A 17,570-nucleotide genomic window follows, 5' to 3' on the forward strand; every position below is an offset into this window, starting at 1 on the left:
CGATATGGAGATTTCGTACTGTACAAGATCGATGCATCTTGTCGAACTACAAAACATGGATCACATGATCAATCACGTGACTTCAGGCAGGGGCGGGAAATCATCCTATAAAAAAGACAGTATCAATGAACTAGAATACAAAACAAGGGAGAAGACCTTGTTACATAATCACCTACGACGAGCTTCGTTGCTGCTGGAGAAAGAGATATATGATTTAAAACACCAACTTTGTGTACTAAGATATCCTGCACCCCATCATAAACTATAGACGATATCACTGTGCTGAAAGGAAGTGTGTGGTAAAATTACATAGTTCAAGTGTAAAGTTTATTAACCACATTTATCAAGTTATTGTTCATTTTTTGTTTTATAAGTATAGCATTTATTCAAGACAATACAGTAGTTAGGAAACTTTAATACCTTATAAGAAGTGTGCTAATAAAAAGTGGGCGGAGCCTATTATATCTAAGTTGATGTATCACATTTTATGGATCAGTATTGCTTACATACTCACTACAGAAAGGAACCGAATAAAAGTTGAAAACTAAAGATTCTCAAGCTTGGTAATTATCATAACACTGTACAGAAAATAAAGATACAAGTATTATACAAAGTGTACAGAATACGCTGGCAGTCTTGGTTGATACAAACCCATATATAGTACAGAATCATTTAGTACATCTTTTCCCTTTCTTTCCCGTCAGCAAGCATGCAGATTTTAATTCAATCTGCATTAAAATGAAGACTGGAATTTCGGTGCAATTTCTTGGTATTAATTTGGCTGAATAAGACCTTAATGAGCATGGGCCCTTTTACTGGTTTGGCTGTGGAAACTCCCCCTAAAGTAGCAAATTTACTGACATTGCCCCATTATCTGCAACCCCCCTCTAAAACGTGATTTTGGGCCGAACCTAATGGGCCTTTTGGGGGGGAGGGGGAGTATCAGCCCAGGGCTTCGTGCACTGCGCGCCTGAGCTACTAACTTCAAGTGAGTTAGCAGTTCTATTCAGTTCAACAAATAAAAACGGTAACTGAATGTGTTGACCATTATAAATTCAACCATTTGCAACTATTGCTAGGTAAGCAGAACTAATTATTTTTATGATTAAACCGAAGACCTCGTTCATTCACGATGATAGCCATTAATTCATTGTCATTGAATATCAAGAACGATGTCCATATTAATATGATGATTCAATCACTATTGACTGACAATTCATTCTAAGCAACTAGCAGATGTCATCACGACCAGATTTTACATGTGATGGGGTTAAATATTCCATTGTAACCTATTGTTTTGTTCATTTGAGTTTGATGATCGTGATGCTCTATCAATCAAGGCCAAACAACATGATTTGAACTGAAGACCTAACATGAGCAAACGCTCAGACTCAACTCAATAAGCTATTAGCTGTTCTTTACTGCTTTTATGTCATATGATCTGCCTACTAGATCCCAGTAGACTATTATATGAATCAGATTGGATGTTATGTTGATATTGACACCAACCATATCTCCAACCAATGATATACAGCTCCCTAGTGGGGGCTGTGTATCATTGCTCCAACTCTGACCCTAGTTTGTGTTCGGTATAGCCAAAACAAGGTTGGCTCTACAACTGAAATGTTTTGTAGAGCACTCACAGATTTGATAAACAAAGGTGATGTGCTTCAAGCACATCAACCTTGTTACATTAAGTTCACCTATAGAAGAAACTTATAGAGGGCACATTCTGAACAACAAGTAAGTTTAATGACTTATCATGTGAGACACAGCGTCGTAGCTTCCCGACTGCCTGTCTCTACCAACCTTCTCACCGAAAATTATCAAAGTTTCAATACTAAAGTATTGAATAAAATCACACTGGAGTTCATCCTGCAGCCGTGTTGCCAACTGCTGTTGCATTTTGATGACCTCCCTAGTATGCTTTCAAACTATAAGCTGCATTCTTTCTCATACGTTTGTCAATGTTTTTCTAGCTAAACAGGCTGAAAGAAAACTGGATTTAGAGACTCTGACTAGGGAATTATAGACTATAGGCTCATTCCTAAATTTATGTTTTATTTTCATAGCCAAATACAAATACATCCACACCTCTGAATATTGAGGTCGCAGGTTCCTGTCAAGACTTATATGAGCCTCGTCTCAAATGATCAAAAACAGGCTCTAGTCAGATATTAGATACGTTATGTGTCATATGTGGTGGTGACGCTAAGTCAAACAGGGTTACTCGGAAGGGAAAACGCATCTATGACAAACTGTGTAAGGCACAGACTATCAATGCTGGTCAGTTTTTCCTTCATCTGCATCAAATAGTAAACCTTTAGATGCTTTTAGTGCTCAAAAAGCAGCCAAATTGAACAAATTTCTTTTCCTATCCTGACCCTTTCTGTCCGAACATGTGTCAAGAATAGATCATAAGCACACCAATGACTTCAACTACCATTAAATAATCACAGCTTAGCACAGTTATTTTATAGTGATTTCTCAGATGACATTTTTCATATTCGCAGGCCCCATATACATTATAGTGTGGAAAGTTCTTAAATGTGTACATGTATGTGAATGTGTTGAAAGGAACAATTTATTATTGGTGAAATTCAGTTGCAGTTTTTGATTGTGTTACAAATTTTAATCTCAAACACAGTAATAGGGGGGGGGGTGCTGAAAAATTATAGATTGATTATATTTGCTCCAAGTTGTAAGACCTTATTTGGTGTTATTTTAGACTGTGTTCTGTCGATGCAAGACCTCATGCGGTGGGAGTTGCTTTTGCTCAAAAGCAAGGATTACCCTGTACTGACCTCTGCGCCTGCTCTATGAATAGCTGTTCAAATTGGAATGTAGAAGGTGATTGTGTCTCAGACACTAAACGGTTAGTATGTTTGTCTGGCAGGTTTTACATTATGCATCATAATAGTAGTAGAGGATAGCATAGCCAGGTGTGTGTGTGTGTGTGTGTGCGTCTGTGTGTTTGTGTGTGGTGTGACCCATCAGGCAAAATGACATCTATTTCCTATACAGTATGTGGCAATAAAGCAATAAAGCTAACCTGAGTGTATCCATAATATGCTTAACCAAGCATTGAGAAAGATTCTGCCAATGCCTCAAACACTAGCTTTGTGTGTGTTGTGACACTCGTAGCTAATCACTGTTGTTGATATTTAGAAGGTTTGCTATCTTCAAAACATTAATAATTATTGTCAGCAAAATGAAATTGTTATCAGGAGGGATGGTGCTATTATGTATATTTTTTTATTTGCAGATGAACCCGATTGATGATGAAGCATCAACCGAGTGAAAGTATTTTTCCATTGGAGTTATCTCATCTCTTAAACAACTAATTATTTAATAAAACAAAATCAAATGCTTTAACCAAGTTTATTTGTTACAACAGATGTTAGTAAGTGTTTTCTGAGCAGTTCTCGCCTCTGAACCTTCTCCCTAAATCAGTTTTAGTCATAGATATATAAACCTAGATTGGCCAATAGGGAAAAAGTCTGTCAGACTTAAATAGCATGACGTTACGTCATTGTATTGTACCTAATGCTTGGCTGCACTGTTGTTAACAATGAAGCTAGTGAGGAGAAGGTGACAAAATCACATTTATTTTCACATAAAAACCTTCTTGGATACATAATCCAGTGAACCAAAGCGATTCTGTGATAATATCTGATAACCACCTTAGATTAAAACTATAAAAGTTATGAAATGTTGCACACAAATCATGAGCCATCAGGGCTTTATTTGCCACTCCCTCTCCTATCCCCCTTCTCTCTTTTCCTTTTTCTTTTTACCCAAGAAGAAGGGGAAAGGGGAAAAGAGAGAAGGGGAAAAGGAGGGGGGCTAAGATCGAGTAGGACAGGGTCAGCACGCGTGATTTTTTTTATTCATTTAAGGTTAAGAGATAGTTCTACTACAACCTAATGTTGTGACATCAATAACCTAGGATAAAAGAACCCATTATCACACCAATCATTATATTTTGTGGCTTGGTTTATAGATGCAATTTACAATTTATGACTAGACATTGGTGGATCAATGCTGTTCAATGGATGATAGATTAATGGCATGAATTGGCTAGTGTTTTTATTACAGATTTTATTTTGAACTGCTAGTATAATCAACAAGAAGAGATTAGTTAAGAAATAATTTGCAAATGTAGAAATGGATAACCCAGCATAGTGGAAAGCAAAAATCCATCACTTCCCTAAAACCTCTGGTATTAGTGAAAGAAACTAAAAATTTCCCTTTCTTGACCAGCTTCTTCATGAACTCCCAGACCACCGACATGTTGATTATTTCCTGCCAAAAAATGTTGTGAAACCTATAATCCAAAGACTATTGTCGCAGACATAAAAGTATAGTCTGAACTCACCTTGTTTTATTTTGCCTGGTCCTTTCGCGCTAGGACTATTCGCGACTCTATTTCAATCGCACTTGAAAAGCGAGATACAACCACTGTTGTTTAGCCATAAACCTACCCGTGTCTTTGTATAAGAAGACTTGAGGGTCGGGTGGCCCGACCAAGGCACCTCTGACCCGGTGAGTCAAAACTAGACGAGCTACCCATGCCAGTTCTATTCTTAGCTTCATAATGTGCCCTAATCGAAATATATCTCTTTGCTATCTCACGAGCTAGGCTACTAGCATGAAGATTACACTTAAACAATAGCATAATGTTGAACCTCAGCAACCTCTCCATGGTGGCAATTATTGCTAGCCTGGGAAAGTTTGTCACCAATCCAGCACTACTAAGCAACACTCTCATCGCTTTCTCACTGTGGTTGCAAACTTCAATCACCACAGGCAAAGACAAAGTCAAGCCACCACGATTTTTAACAGTGATTAGGGAATTCATTGCTTGGTGGACATCATCGTTGGTAACATCCACGATGCTAGTGATACAATCATTACATGTAGCTTTAGTGACTTAGCCAGCTACATAGCCAGCTGTAAAATAATCATTCTGTCTCATTTTTGACTTAAGACATACATTGTACTTGCATACTCATCATATTTAGTCATGTTTAATTCAGCATGATATTAGTCTATTTTCCTAGCCAAGGTCTGGCTCTTTGAGTGGGTGAGCTATTTGCTTTCCTCCTTTCCCTCTTCTCTCTTTTCTCCTTCCCACTTCTTCTTGGGAGAAGAGGGAAGGTGAAAAAAGAAAAAGGGGATAGGAGAGGGGGTGGCAAATAAAGCCCTGATGGCTCATGATTTGTGTGCAACATTTCATAACTTTTATAGTTTTAATCTATGGTGGTTATCAGATATTATCACAGAATCACTTTGGTTCACTGGATTATGTATCCAAGAAGGTTTTTAGGTGAAAATAAATGTGATTTTGTCACCTTCTCCTCATTAGCTCCATTGTAAACAGCAGTGCAGCTAAGCATTAGGCACAATACAATGCCGTAGCACCATGCTATTTAACCCTTTCACTGCCGAGCATGTACAAATTTGGGTATCTGCTAAGTGCCAGCCATTTTACCGAAAATTGCCGATATAGCTTCATTATATGTAAACAGTATTTTTTCAAATTTCAATCTCTATTTAGAACAATTTTGTTACATATTTTAATTTGCTAACATTTTAGCCATCATTGCTATGCAAAAATTCAATGGATCTATACTTTGTGCGATGATACAGCTGTGTGATACTATGATCGATGCGAAGGTAAAACGATCTTCCATGTTTCTTACTCTTACAAAATTATTACTTTTACCACTCTCGGAGACAGTGCTGCTGCTTTAATTATCTGTATAATCACGAAAATCTGAATCTGAAATGGCTATAATGTCATCAACATAACTTATTACCTGTTTTCTGACTCGCGCGCGGTAATTAATGAACTCACACAAAAAAATGTTCGTTATTAAAATAGAAATTCTCTAACAAAAGTTTAAAATTGCTTCGTTATTTTAGGCTAATTTTATAGACAAACATTCAGACAACACTGTCAATTTCATAAAAGTCTTAAAGACCGTTGGTTATGATGTCAACGAATAATAAAACGAGATAACTACGCAATTACAGGGAAAGTCGCAATAATGCGTCTACGGCAGTCGTCCCACGAAAACGCATTTATGCGTCTACGGCAGTGAAAGGGTTAAGTCTGACAAGGCGATCAATGGGAATAGCTAGTATTGGCCAATCTAGGTTTATATATCTATAGTTTTAGTTCTTTTATCATGCAAGTTTAATAGCAAAAAGGTAACACAACTCCGAAAAATTTTTCAAGTGTTGCTGACAGCAATAGAATGGTTGTACAGGGTGCAAGGCTTAATCTTATCACCACTAAGGCTAAAACTACTAGTTCAATTCAAAAAATTGCATAAGTTGAGAAAGGGAGTAAAAATTATTTTTATTACAGATAGGGTTATCCTGTTCTCTGACTATAGTCCACCTGACTGCTTGATTAGGGCCATTAGGTAATAAAATTTGATGTAGACCAGGGACGCTCAACAGGCGGCCCTGGGGCCGGATGCGGCCCTCAGCCTGATTTTATGCGGCCCCCCCAGAGAGTTTACCAATTTAAAATTTTCATACTGAATTTTCTGCCCAAGTTCAGGCCCTAACTTAGCAGAAATGTAGGCCAATTGTAACCACACTTTCTGACCATGATAACAGCTATGCTATGACTCTTGGAAATCCCCTTCCCTTGCATCACTTTTTTCTTCCTGTCTGATATTACTGCACATGTGGGTAAAATCCCCGGTTTTTAGGGAATTTCCCTAACTGACCTGCTAACTGTTGGTTTATAAATTGATTCATTCATTTAAACACAAGCATGGCAAGTAAAAGGAAGATAGACAAAGAGGGCAGAGAATTTAATAACGATTGGAAATTAAGCTATTTTGTGAAACACCACTCTGTAAATCAGGCTGTCTGCGTAATTTGCAACCAAATTATAGCAGTTCTCAAAGAATATAATATTCGACGGCATTATACTACTCGCCATGCACAACAGTATGACCAGCACAGTGGCCGAGAGAGAGCAGAGAAGTATGAAACACTGTCAAAAAATCTCGCATCACAGCAGCGCTTGTTCACCCGCTACACTGAAATCAGTGAAAAGGCTACAAAGTGTAGTTTGGTAATAGCTAACAAAATTGGCCAGAGGCAGCTGCCATTTCAACATGGAGAGTTCGCAAAAGAGGTAAGTTTATCTCTATTTCATCAATATGCTGAATATTACCGGTTCTTGTTTGGGTACCATTTATATGTGTATTATATTTGCATGCATTTTATGTTTTATTTAAATTTTATCAGCATATTCAACAGCACATGAAAGTATTGTTATTGACTATTGTATTGTAGGTACTGACAGCATTTGTGGAAGAGTTTTGCCCCGACAAGAAAGAAGCACTGGAGAGCATCTCTTTATCAAGACACACAGTAATTAGAAGGATTGAAACATTGAGTAAGGACATTGAGCGCAAACTCAAAGAGGTTGCAAGCAATTTTATCTACTTTAGCATTGCGCTTGATGAGAGTACAGATAATTCAGACATAGCACAACTTGCCATCATGGTCAGAGGTATTGATGATCAGTTCAGCATCACAGAGGATTTTCTCACAATGAGCAGCCTTCGCGGCACCACAACTGGTCAAGACATATTCGACAACCTGCTCAAAGAACTTAAAGATTTCAATCTACCACTTGAGAAGTTATCAGGGATATGCACTGATGGTGCACCGGCAATGACTGGAGAACACACAGGCTTAATTGGCTTGCTGTTGAAGTCCAGAGTGTGGAATGTCCCTCCTATCGTGTACCACTGCATCATTCACCAGAAAAATTTAGGAGCACAGCACCTTAAGATGGGACATGTCATGGAATTGGCTGTATCCACAGTAAACTCCATAAGGGCTCGAGCTTTGAGCCACCGCCAGTTCAAAGAGATGCTGAAGGAGATTGAAGCAGAATTTCAAGACGTGACATATTATTGTAAAGTGAGATGGCTCAGTAGTGCAAAAACACTTCGTCGGTTTCTCAGTCTTTTAGATCCCATCGATACTTTCATGAGAGGCAAAGGACGTAACCATGAAGAATTCAGAAATGTAGCATGGATAAATGATCTTGCTTTCCTGGCAGACATTACTGAGCATATGGCGGATCTCAACCGCAAACTACAGAGAAAGCAGCAGCATGTATCATCTCTGTGGAGCCATATAACAGCTTTCCGGTGTAAATTAAATCTGTGGGTCGGTCAACTTCAAAATGGAAACTGCACGCATTTTAAGAGCCTGCTGGAGCGACAACAGAGTGTTGAAAATCATGTCAGTGCAGAGCCATATGCAAAGCTCCTGACTGGCCTTGCTGCTGAATTTGGCAGAAGGTTTGCTCAATTTGATGGCACTTGCATGCATATCAACATCTTTGAAGACCCATTCTCAGTCGACGCAGAAGAAGCACCTGCTCCTCTACAAATGAAACTGATTGATATTCAAGCTGATAAAAGGCTGAGCCAGCATCACAACAGCCATGAACTTGTAGAATTTTACCGTGATTTTCTTCCAAAACAAAGATTTCCAGGCCTGTACAAACATGCTTTACTCAGGGGCGGTTTGTTTGGCTCGACTTATCTATGTGAGCAGTTCTTCAGCCGTATGAAGCATACCAAAAATAAATACAGGACAACTATCACTGATGAACACTTGACCCAGCAACTAAGACTGGCTTCCTCAGCTACCCAGCCTGACATTGATAGAATAGTCAGAGAAAAGCAATGCCAAGTATCACACTGAAATATCTAATTACATGTTTTAGTGTTTGTAACTGTCCATGAAATGTTCAATTTATGTATCTGTACATGTATATCTCATTTACTTTAGTTGTGCAATTTATTTTACTAACCTAAATAAAGTTTACTGTAAATAGCACTGTAAATCTTAATCAATCAGTTCACGGAACTGTGTGCAAACAAGGAGTATAGCAACTTTGACCTAACTTATGTAGATGTAATCTCGGCCCCCTGCCTACAGATAATTTTTCATATTGGCCCTCACTATGAAAAGGTTGAGCACCCCTGATGTAGACGATGCTTTCGCCATCAGGCAGTCGCTACGTTCAGAGATACCGCCTGTTGTAGTCTTAATTACTAACGATGGTGCAATGAACCGCTGTACTCTTTGGGATTGTATAGATTTTTGGCTAGCTTTAGAGCGAGCGTAGTTATTTGCGATATACGTAATTTGCCTCACGGTTCTAGTACTAGCGTTTTTTTTTGTATAAAAAGCTGTCACTTGGTAGAACAGCTCGTGTGAAACTTGCTATATGTGGGTAAACGCTACAAAAATTGCAAAACCATATATTTACAAAGTTTGATGCCCGAAAATTGTTCTGGTGTTCGCCTTTCCAAATTAATAATTGAATCCTAGTCAACAAATACAGAAGTTCTTCACGAACGGCACATTCGCTATAGCTTTTTGTTGTCTTTGTCTCCCTTACGAATTTGCAAACCTAATTTTTTCCTTGCGAATTTTATGAGTGTAGTGTTCATGCACCTATGTTATTAATATTTTGCTTAAATTGCCACTGCAACTATTATGTCGTTATGAGTGGTTGTGGAGAAATTACGTTATGCATTAACTGATCCGAATCCACACACAACATCAGCGCTGAATTTGCTTGTCATATTATTTTATTTCGACTATGTTTAGTTTGTGCATTTTTACTTAGCTTGTGGGAACTGATTTGATTATTACTGGTTCAGATATAGTGAAGGTGTTAAGCTATTGGGTGCCAGAGATTACGCCTACAAGTGATTTTGCCTACAGGAGATTACGCCTACAAGTGATTTTGCCTACAGGAGATTACGTCTACAAGTGATTTTGCCTACAGGAGATTACGTCTACAAGCTGATAGACTATGCCTACGATCTAGGATATTGCCCCTACTTTAATTCTGTGAATTGTGATGCAGAAAATTACGAATGGCACGATGAATGCATGTTATGAACGTTTGTTGATGTACTTTATTATGTAAATTATTTTTTATATCAAATCCTATAATCATCCATATATCAAATCCTTGCAAATATATAAATTTAATTCGAGTTGATTATTGGGAACCATGGTGATTTAACAGCCGTTTATTTGCAACAAACCATGTTATTGAAGTTAAAACCACATTTTTATTGAATTATTAAGCAAAAAACAAGCGTATGTATTTTTGAAGTTGTTACTCTTATACATACAGACACATGTCAATAACTGAGTATTTCTATGTTATCAGCAGCCCATCACTAAAAGTGATCAATGGTTGTTGGTCAATATATCATTTCATAACTTTGGAGTTGTTTTTTATCTCCTATTGCATACCATTATGTTTCACTTTTACATGGAGCCTCCCTCACAGCCGATTGAGATCACCCTTGGGTATATGTGCATATATACAGAGTAAATTACAAATACAAGTTATATGATTTACAATAGTGTCATCCATCATAAATGAGCAAAAGAAGGCTCTCATAAAAATTTGATTTTTCTGCATATAACCTGTTATTTCACTTTGATACAAAATAAATTATTTACTAAACAATATTGTTTTAGCAAGAAAAAATATGACATATAAAGGAGCCAACTCTAAATTAACAAAAAGACCACAAAACAATTAAGCACGTTTGATAAAATTATGCTAAAGTGGCCATAGCTTCAACCACATTGTAATGCTGTAATAAATATCTTTGAAATGAAGTAAAAACCCATTTCTCAATCTCCTTGCATGGCTACTATAACTGCTCCTTCTCTTTAGCTTTGCTATATAATAAGCATACATTAAAAGACTATTTCGAAGTGAATATCATTTAGACTTATACAAAATTACTCACTTTTGTATAATTTGGAGGAATTGGGCTACTTTTGTACACACAACAGTTCATATGCTAAGTACACATTCTTGCAGTATTTTTACTTGCTGAAGTTTTCCTATTTCATCAATTGAATCAATAGATAGATTATAAGTTTAGGATTTATTCTGCAAAAAAATACAAACATCCAGTTACAGATTTATTTGCTCCATTTTCTCATTCATCACATATAAGCACCATCATGTCAGTGATACATCTTAAAATGGTAGTATCTGTACTTGTACTAGTATTTGTTCAATAACGTATGTATCGTCATATCACCCTATCTTCTGACTGTCATCATTCTTTCTCAATCGACTTTCAATGTTCTACAAAGTAGAGTAGAAGGTCATGAAAAAGCAATATGTTTTTTGAGAATATTAGAAAGTATGATAATGCAATTTACTTTCTCTAGCTCGATACATCAGAAACCCAACACTGAGCGGATAAGAAAATTTGCACAGAGAACAAATGCAAGATTTTGCAAGATTTTTGCAAGATACAGAACAAATCAACTTAAGCTAGGTTATAGGTATAATATTCTAAAATGTTCAAACAGTAATATAATGATTAAACTTTTGCTTCATTTTGTGAGCCAAAAGCCCTGCTAATCATTGTATGAGCTAGTTTAGCCTGTTTAGACTAGCTTTAAGAAAGGAGTCGTGTGCTCAACAACAGCAAAACTCTAACAGACAACTCCCAAACCGCTTGTTGAGTGAGTCTAGAGCTATTTTTGTGCCTGCTACATATTGCATAAAATGATGCTTGGTAGGCTAAGAGACGAGGTATTAAGGACTCCATGCGAGTGCCGAGAAAGTGGCCGAAGATGAACTGACAACTTAGCTGATAACACAAAGCCTCAACAGCTACACAAGACAAAGCTCCCATGCTGCAACAAGATTTATGCTCTCTTGAATCTTGAGTCAAAATTTGGCACATGAAATTTAATCCACGAAAGTATTACCATCTTTCTATTGGCAAGTTGTCTTTGCCGATGGATACAAATAACTTTCTCATCTTATATGATCACCATCTTCAAAGTGTGACATCTAATCCTTATTTTGTGGTAGAGTTGCAGAATGATCTGAAATTTAATCAACATATTTTTAAAATTGAATCCGAGGAAGAGCAATTAATCGGCATGCTTACAATGGTTCTGAAAGATGCAGATCAAAAGACAAGAAAGATAGCTGATACTTCACGAGTTAGACCTGGTCCTGAGTATGGCTGCATGGTTTGGGACCTTTACCTTACAAAGGATATTACTTTACTAAAGTGAACTCAAAACGCTGCACTGAGATTTTTGTATAGACAAAAAAGCAGAGTTAGTTTTCTTCAACTATGAGAAATTAATTATTTTGAAACCTTGAAAGACAGATGAGTTAAACTTTGTCATAATGTTTTTAGTAAAATTCTGGGTGGTGATATTGACTTATTGATCAGGACCAATATCAATATACCAATATTGACATTGGTCCCATTCACTACCTGGGACTTGTAATTTAGATGTTGCGTACAAAGCTACAAACATGGAAAATGGTAGCGTACAGCCTGCTACACGGTATTGGCGTTTCATAATTTACAGTTTTAGACTAATTGTACTGCTCAGAGGATGAAATTTTTAATGTAATGTTACTTATCACAATTAGCCATCCCAAGACAAACAGTTTTAACTCATGATTCAACCTTTCGATCAATCAACCTTGCTTGCAACACAAAATAATAAAACCACTACATAATTATATGTAATATATATTATGTATATGGTATAATATACCAAAGATATAATATTACTACTACTATGTATATATTAGCAATGCATAAGACATTGCTAAAACAATGTTTTACAAAGCAAGCTAAAACAAAGCAATGCGTAAAACATTAAAAGTGACCAGAAGAATAGAACAATTTAGTTATAAAACAACTATTTATTTTTTTGTTATTTACTCGCAAATAATCATATTATTTTGTCTCATTCATTTACCCACACTCGTTTGACTATTAAATTACTATAAGCAGACAGACCAATGCCCAATATATCGAATTATTAATACTAGTTCACCGTTAGTTGCAGACTATTAATTAATTACAAACTATCAATAAATAATAATTCGTAGTACAACTAATGGTACTACCACCCTAAGGTGGTGATGATTTTATCAGACTCAAAGCATCTACCAAAGCTTTGAGATTTTAAGCACACATCTTAGCGTTCTTGTGGCTCCGAACAGCCACCAGTAGTAATAGTAGCAGTGGTAGTAATCGTTAAGAAAGCCAAGAAAGGAAAGGAGATAATAAATTGTTTTTATTTTACACTTTCACGATTTTCGTTCTGATTGATAGATGACTTTAATCAATAGTATGTTTTTCAATCAATGTTAAGTGAAAACACTATTATTGCATTACTTTTTACCATTTTTCTTACATTTTTTCTTCAACAATCAATGGTATGCACCATCTCCATAACTGTAGACGTAATCTCCAGGAAGTGTAGACGTAACCTCCAGGAAGTGTAGACGTAACCTCCAGGAAGTGTAGGCGAAACCTCTTGTAGCCGAATCCTCTTGTAGGCGTAATCTCTGTAACCCAAGCTATTGTAAGCAATACTAATTACTACCAGTCAAACTTCTTTATTCTATAAGTCGAACAATGAAATTCACAACTAATAAAATTCTAAAACAATAATATTAATGACAAATAATTAGAAGAGCTAATAAAAATTACATCCTTACTCAAACGGTCGTCTATGCTTGTTGATCAGTCTTGTACAGCTGTGAGTTTCGACAGTCAAACGAGATTCATGAGAGGCCATATGTCGAGAGAGTCAGCAGTTGAGATAGTAGTGTAGAAGAGGCTCAGTTGATGAAGGAGAAGAAGGCTTCATCGGTAGAGAAGCGCGAGAGAGGCTCCTCAGCAGGCAGATGGGAAAGCGTCCAAGGAGGCCCTCGGGAACAGAGAGAGAGGGAGAGCCAGAGCTCAAGCTAGAGCTGCTGAGTCATTGGAGCTGTTCTTTTTTATAGATGTCTGGCATGTGGGATGGCTAGCCTGTGGGTGTAGGTTGAGTATTAAGGTTCAATGCTTCATGTCGGGCGGGTGAAAATATATTGTTTGCGTAAGTCTTCAGCTGGTGCACATGATATTGACATGTAGAAGTGGAGCTCGTGACTTACTCCTGGTATCTAGGTCATGTTTGACAAGAGTGGCAGATCTGTATGTGACTCACTTGACTCGTCTCCAATGTTTTTCTGGTGGCTTTTTGATGATGGGGGTTGGTAGGTTTAATTGCTTCTACTTCCCTTTGGCATGTTCTCCATCTGGTGTTGACGCAGTTTCTATGATTGATTTCTTCCAATTCTGAAGTTCATAGTTTTTGTTTGACGTTTCCAATTATCGAATCTTTTGATTTCTTTTAGGCGTCTTGCTGCTTGTAGGTATTATACGCTTATCCTCTGGTCTGGCTACATTCCCTGTTGGTATCTTGTTTTCGCAGTATATCCATACAACAATGTGTCATTTTAAGAATCTCTATACTTTTATTTTATGTTGGGTCTCATGAAAATGTTGCATAAACCAGATAGAGAAGGTATCATGAATTGTGTACAGTCAATCTTATTTTTTGATGTCCACAGTAGGGCACGTCTGACCATTCTAATTTTCTGTTGGCTCAGCACACTTTTTTGCAATATTGGTGCCAAATTTCATGTCTAACTGCAAGACCATTTCTAAACTAAACACTTACATTTATGTGTGTGTTCAAAACCTACATTGTTCGTGGTGTATGCTGGGACGGTTTTGTGGATAAAACGTCTCAAAGCGTGTATCCCATGTCTCTGCTCAGATAGTTAGCAAGACTAAATTAACTCTAAACCAGACTCGGGTCAATACTTAGCCATCCCAATACTGTTAGATACAATACGTTCACTATGTGCCTCAATACCAATATCCAATACTCTCATCTGATGATGTTCAATACTAAATAGTAATATCCAATACTCTAGCTTACAATATCTAGTATCCAATATGCAATATTCTGTCTGACAAATCCAAACCCAATGCTAATAACCAAAACATAACAATATCCAAAACTTTTTACTGATACCCAATCCTCTACATGACAACATCAAATACTCAATATCAATATTCAATACTTTATCTAACAATATCCAAGTCTCAAAATCAATGTTCGATACTACAGGCAGCACTATCTCAATATCAATTTTCAATAATTAAACTGTGTCGAAACTCATTCAACATTACTATCCACATAGTGATACTGAATATCAAAACAGATCAGCTACATGTAGACCAGTTGAAATATCTGTAGGATGTCATCCTAGTATTCTGTTAAGCAATAGTATTTTTGCAATTTGCTGTGGCAAAAATAAAAAAAGGTGAAATATAACCTTGACCACGTAATTTCAACTAGCGTTTGCTGCAATTTTTATTAAATGTATTATACAAAAAGAATAAACGATAAACATGACATATTAATGGATTGTTAATATATAGTTGGATTAATTATTACATACGATGTTTATAATATTTATGTTTATATAATATATACGTGTATGTTTATAATTAAACTTGGAGTTTAATGAGAGGCCTACGAAATCACATATCAACTTCATGTGCAATAAAAAACCTACAGAATTCGATATAAGTATATATTATATTTGAGCTGGTAATAAATAAATATCCAGTAGCATGTTTACTATTATCAATTACAGTAGATGCTCTTATAACCTCAACCTCCTATTATGTAACTTCCAGTTAGCGTAAAGAACTCCTGTAAAATTTTTGCTTCATATTATGTTAAAAAATTCCGTATAACGTAAACCGTCAAGTCGGTGCAAGCTCTCAAATTCGGTTTGAATTCGGTTTTTTCTTTTCAGCAGATCCTGTTGAATGGAAAAAATAGGATATTGGTTTAAATTGACATTGAAGGTGTGAGTTACCTTTAACCTACCATAAACTTACTATAATCATGAACCGTAAACCAAGTGAAAGCAATAAAAAGGAAATATTTGTCGTTGCAAACCGATAATACCAGTTGCTGTACAGTCATTACATTAAAAGTTCAGTTTTTGTCCAAGCACCGAATGGGTGTTCTGGAAGATCGTGAAATAGATTTGGCCATTTACATGTTTTTTATTGTTCGTATAACGTAAAATCTCTATAGCTTGAACATTTTTTGGAATGGATTATTTACATTTTAGGAGCATCTACTACTGTATGTTGCTTGGCAATCTCCCATACTGAGCCTGCCCATATCTCCTACAATATCTGATACTTGAGCCAGCCAATTTAGTACTTCCAATACCATATCCCATACTGGGCTTGCTCATATCCCCTACAATATCTGATACTTGAGCCAGCCAATTTAGTACTTCCAATACCAATGTCCCATACCGGGCTTGCTCATATCCTCTACAATATCTGATACTTGAGCCAGCCAATTTAGTACTTCCAATACCAATATCCAATACTGAGTCTGCCCATATCCCCTACAATATCTGATACTTGAGCCAGCCAATTCAGTACTTCCAATACCAATATCCCATACTGGGCTTGCTCATATCCCCTACAATATCTGATACTTGAGCCAGCCAATTTAGCACTTCCAATACCAATATCCCATACTGGGCTTGCTCATATCTCCTACAAAATCTAATACTTGAGCCAGCCAATTTAGTACTTTCAATACCAATATCCCATATTGGGCTTGCTCATATCCCCTACAATATCTGATACTTGAGCCAGCCAATTTAATGCTTCCAATACCAATATCCCATATTGGGCTTGCTAATATCTCTTACAAAATCTGATACTTGAGCCAGCCAATTTAGTACTTTCAATACCAATATCCCATATTGGGCTTGCTCATATCCCCTACAATATCTGATACTTGAGCCAGCCAATTTAGTACTTTCAATACCAATATCCCATACTGGGCTTGCTCATATCTCCTACAAAATCTAATACTTGAGCCAGCCAATTTAGTACTTTCAATACCAATATCCCATATTGGGCTTGCTCATATCCCCTACAATATCTGATACTTGAGCCAGCCAATTTAATGCTTCCAATACCAATATCCCATATTGGGCTTGCTAATATCTCTTACAAAATCTGATACTTGAGCCAGCCAATTTAGTACTTTCAATACCAATATCCCATATTGGGCTTGCTCATATCCCCTACAATATCTGATACTTGAGCCAGCCAATTTAGTACTTTCAATACCAATATCCCATATTGGGCTTGCTCATATCCCCTACAATATCTGATACTTGAGCCAGCCAATTTAGTGCTTCCAATACCAATATCCCATATTGGGCTTGCTAATATCTCCTACAAAATCTGATACTTGAGCCAGCCAATTTAGTACTTTCAATACCAATATCCCATATTGGACTTGCTCATATCCCCTACAATATCTGATACTTGAGCCAGCCAATTTAGTACTTCCAATACCAATATCCCATATTGGGCTTGCTCATATGCAATATCCAATAATGAGGCAAACAATATATGACTCCAGCGCACGATACTGAGCCAACCATATCCAATATCAATACCCAATACTGCACTGGACAGTATCCAATATTGAGATGGAAGCCAGTCAGACGAGTCAGCTAAGATCACCAACGATTAATCAAAAGATCGCTAACCGGCTGCATGTATGGTCAGCCAAGTGAGAAAAAGTTGGCAAGC

The 17,570-nt window shown here is 36.9% G+C and overlaps 1 protein-coding gene and 1 long non-coding RNA gene across 2 annotated transcripts in view; one reads left to right on the forward strand and one right to left on the reverse strand.

Moving 5' to 3' along the window:
• Window positions 1-10,964: 10,964 nt before the first annotated feature.
• On the reverse strand, window positions 10,965-13,437 carry LOC137406629 (uncharacterized). Its single transcript, XR_010979921.1, has 3 exons — window positions 13,282-13,437; window positions 11,821-11,940; window positions 10,965-11,185 (listed from the first exon to the last, which is right to left on the reverse strand). It is a non-coding gene; the product is annotated as an uncharacterized lncRNA (long non-coding RNA).
• A 4-nt stretch (window positions 13,438-13,441) lies between these two features.
• LOC137406628 (NADPH-dependent diflavin oxidoreductase 1-like) overlaps window positions 13,442-17,570 on the forward strand; it is a 62,408-nt gene continuing 58,279 nt past the window's right edge. Inside the window, exon 1 of the mRNA XM_068093240.1 lies at window positions 13,442-13,452. The gene's annotated coding sequence lies outside the window, so the exon portion shown is untranslated. The remainder of the gene's footprint in view (window positions 13,453-17,570) is intronic.

Source organism: Watersipora subatra, chromosome 10 (assembly GCF_963576615.1).
Source record: "Watersipora subatra chromosome 10, tzWatSuba1.1, whole genome shotgun sequence".
NCBI lineage: Eukaryota > Metazoa > Bryozoa > Gymnolaemata > Cheilostomatida > Watersiporidae > Watersipora > Watersipora subatra.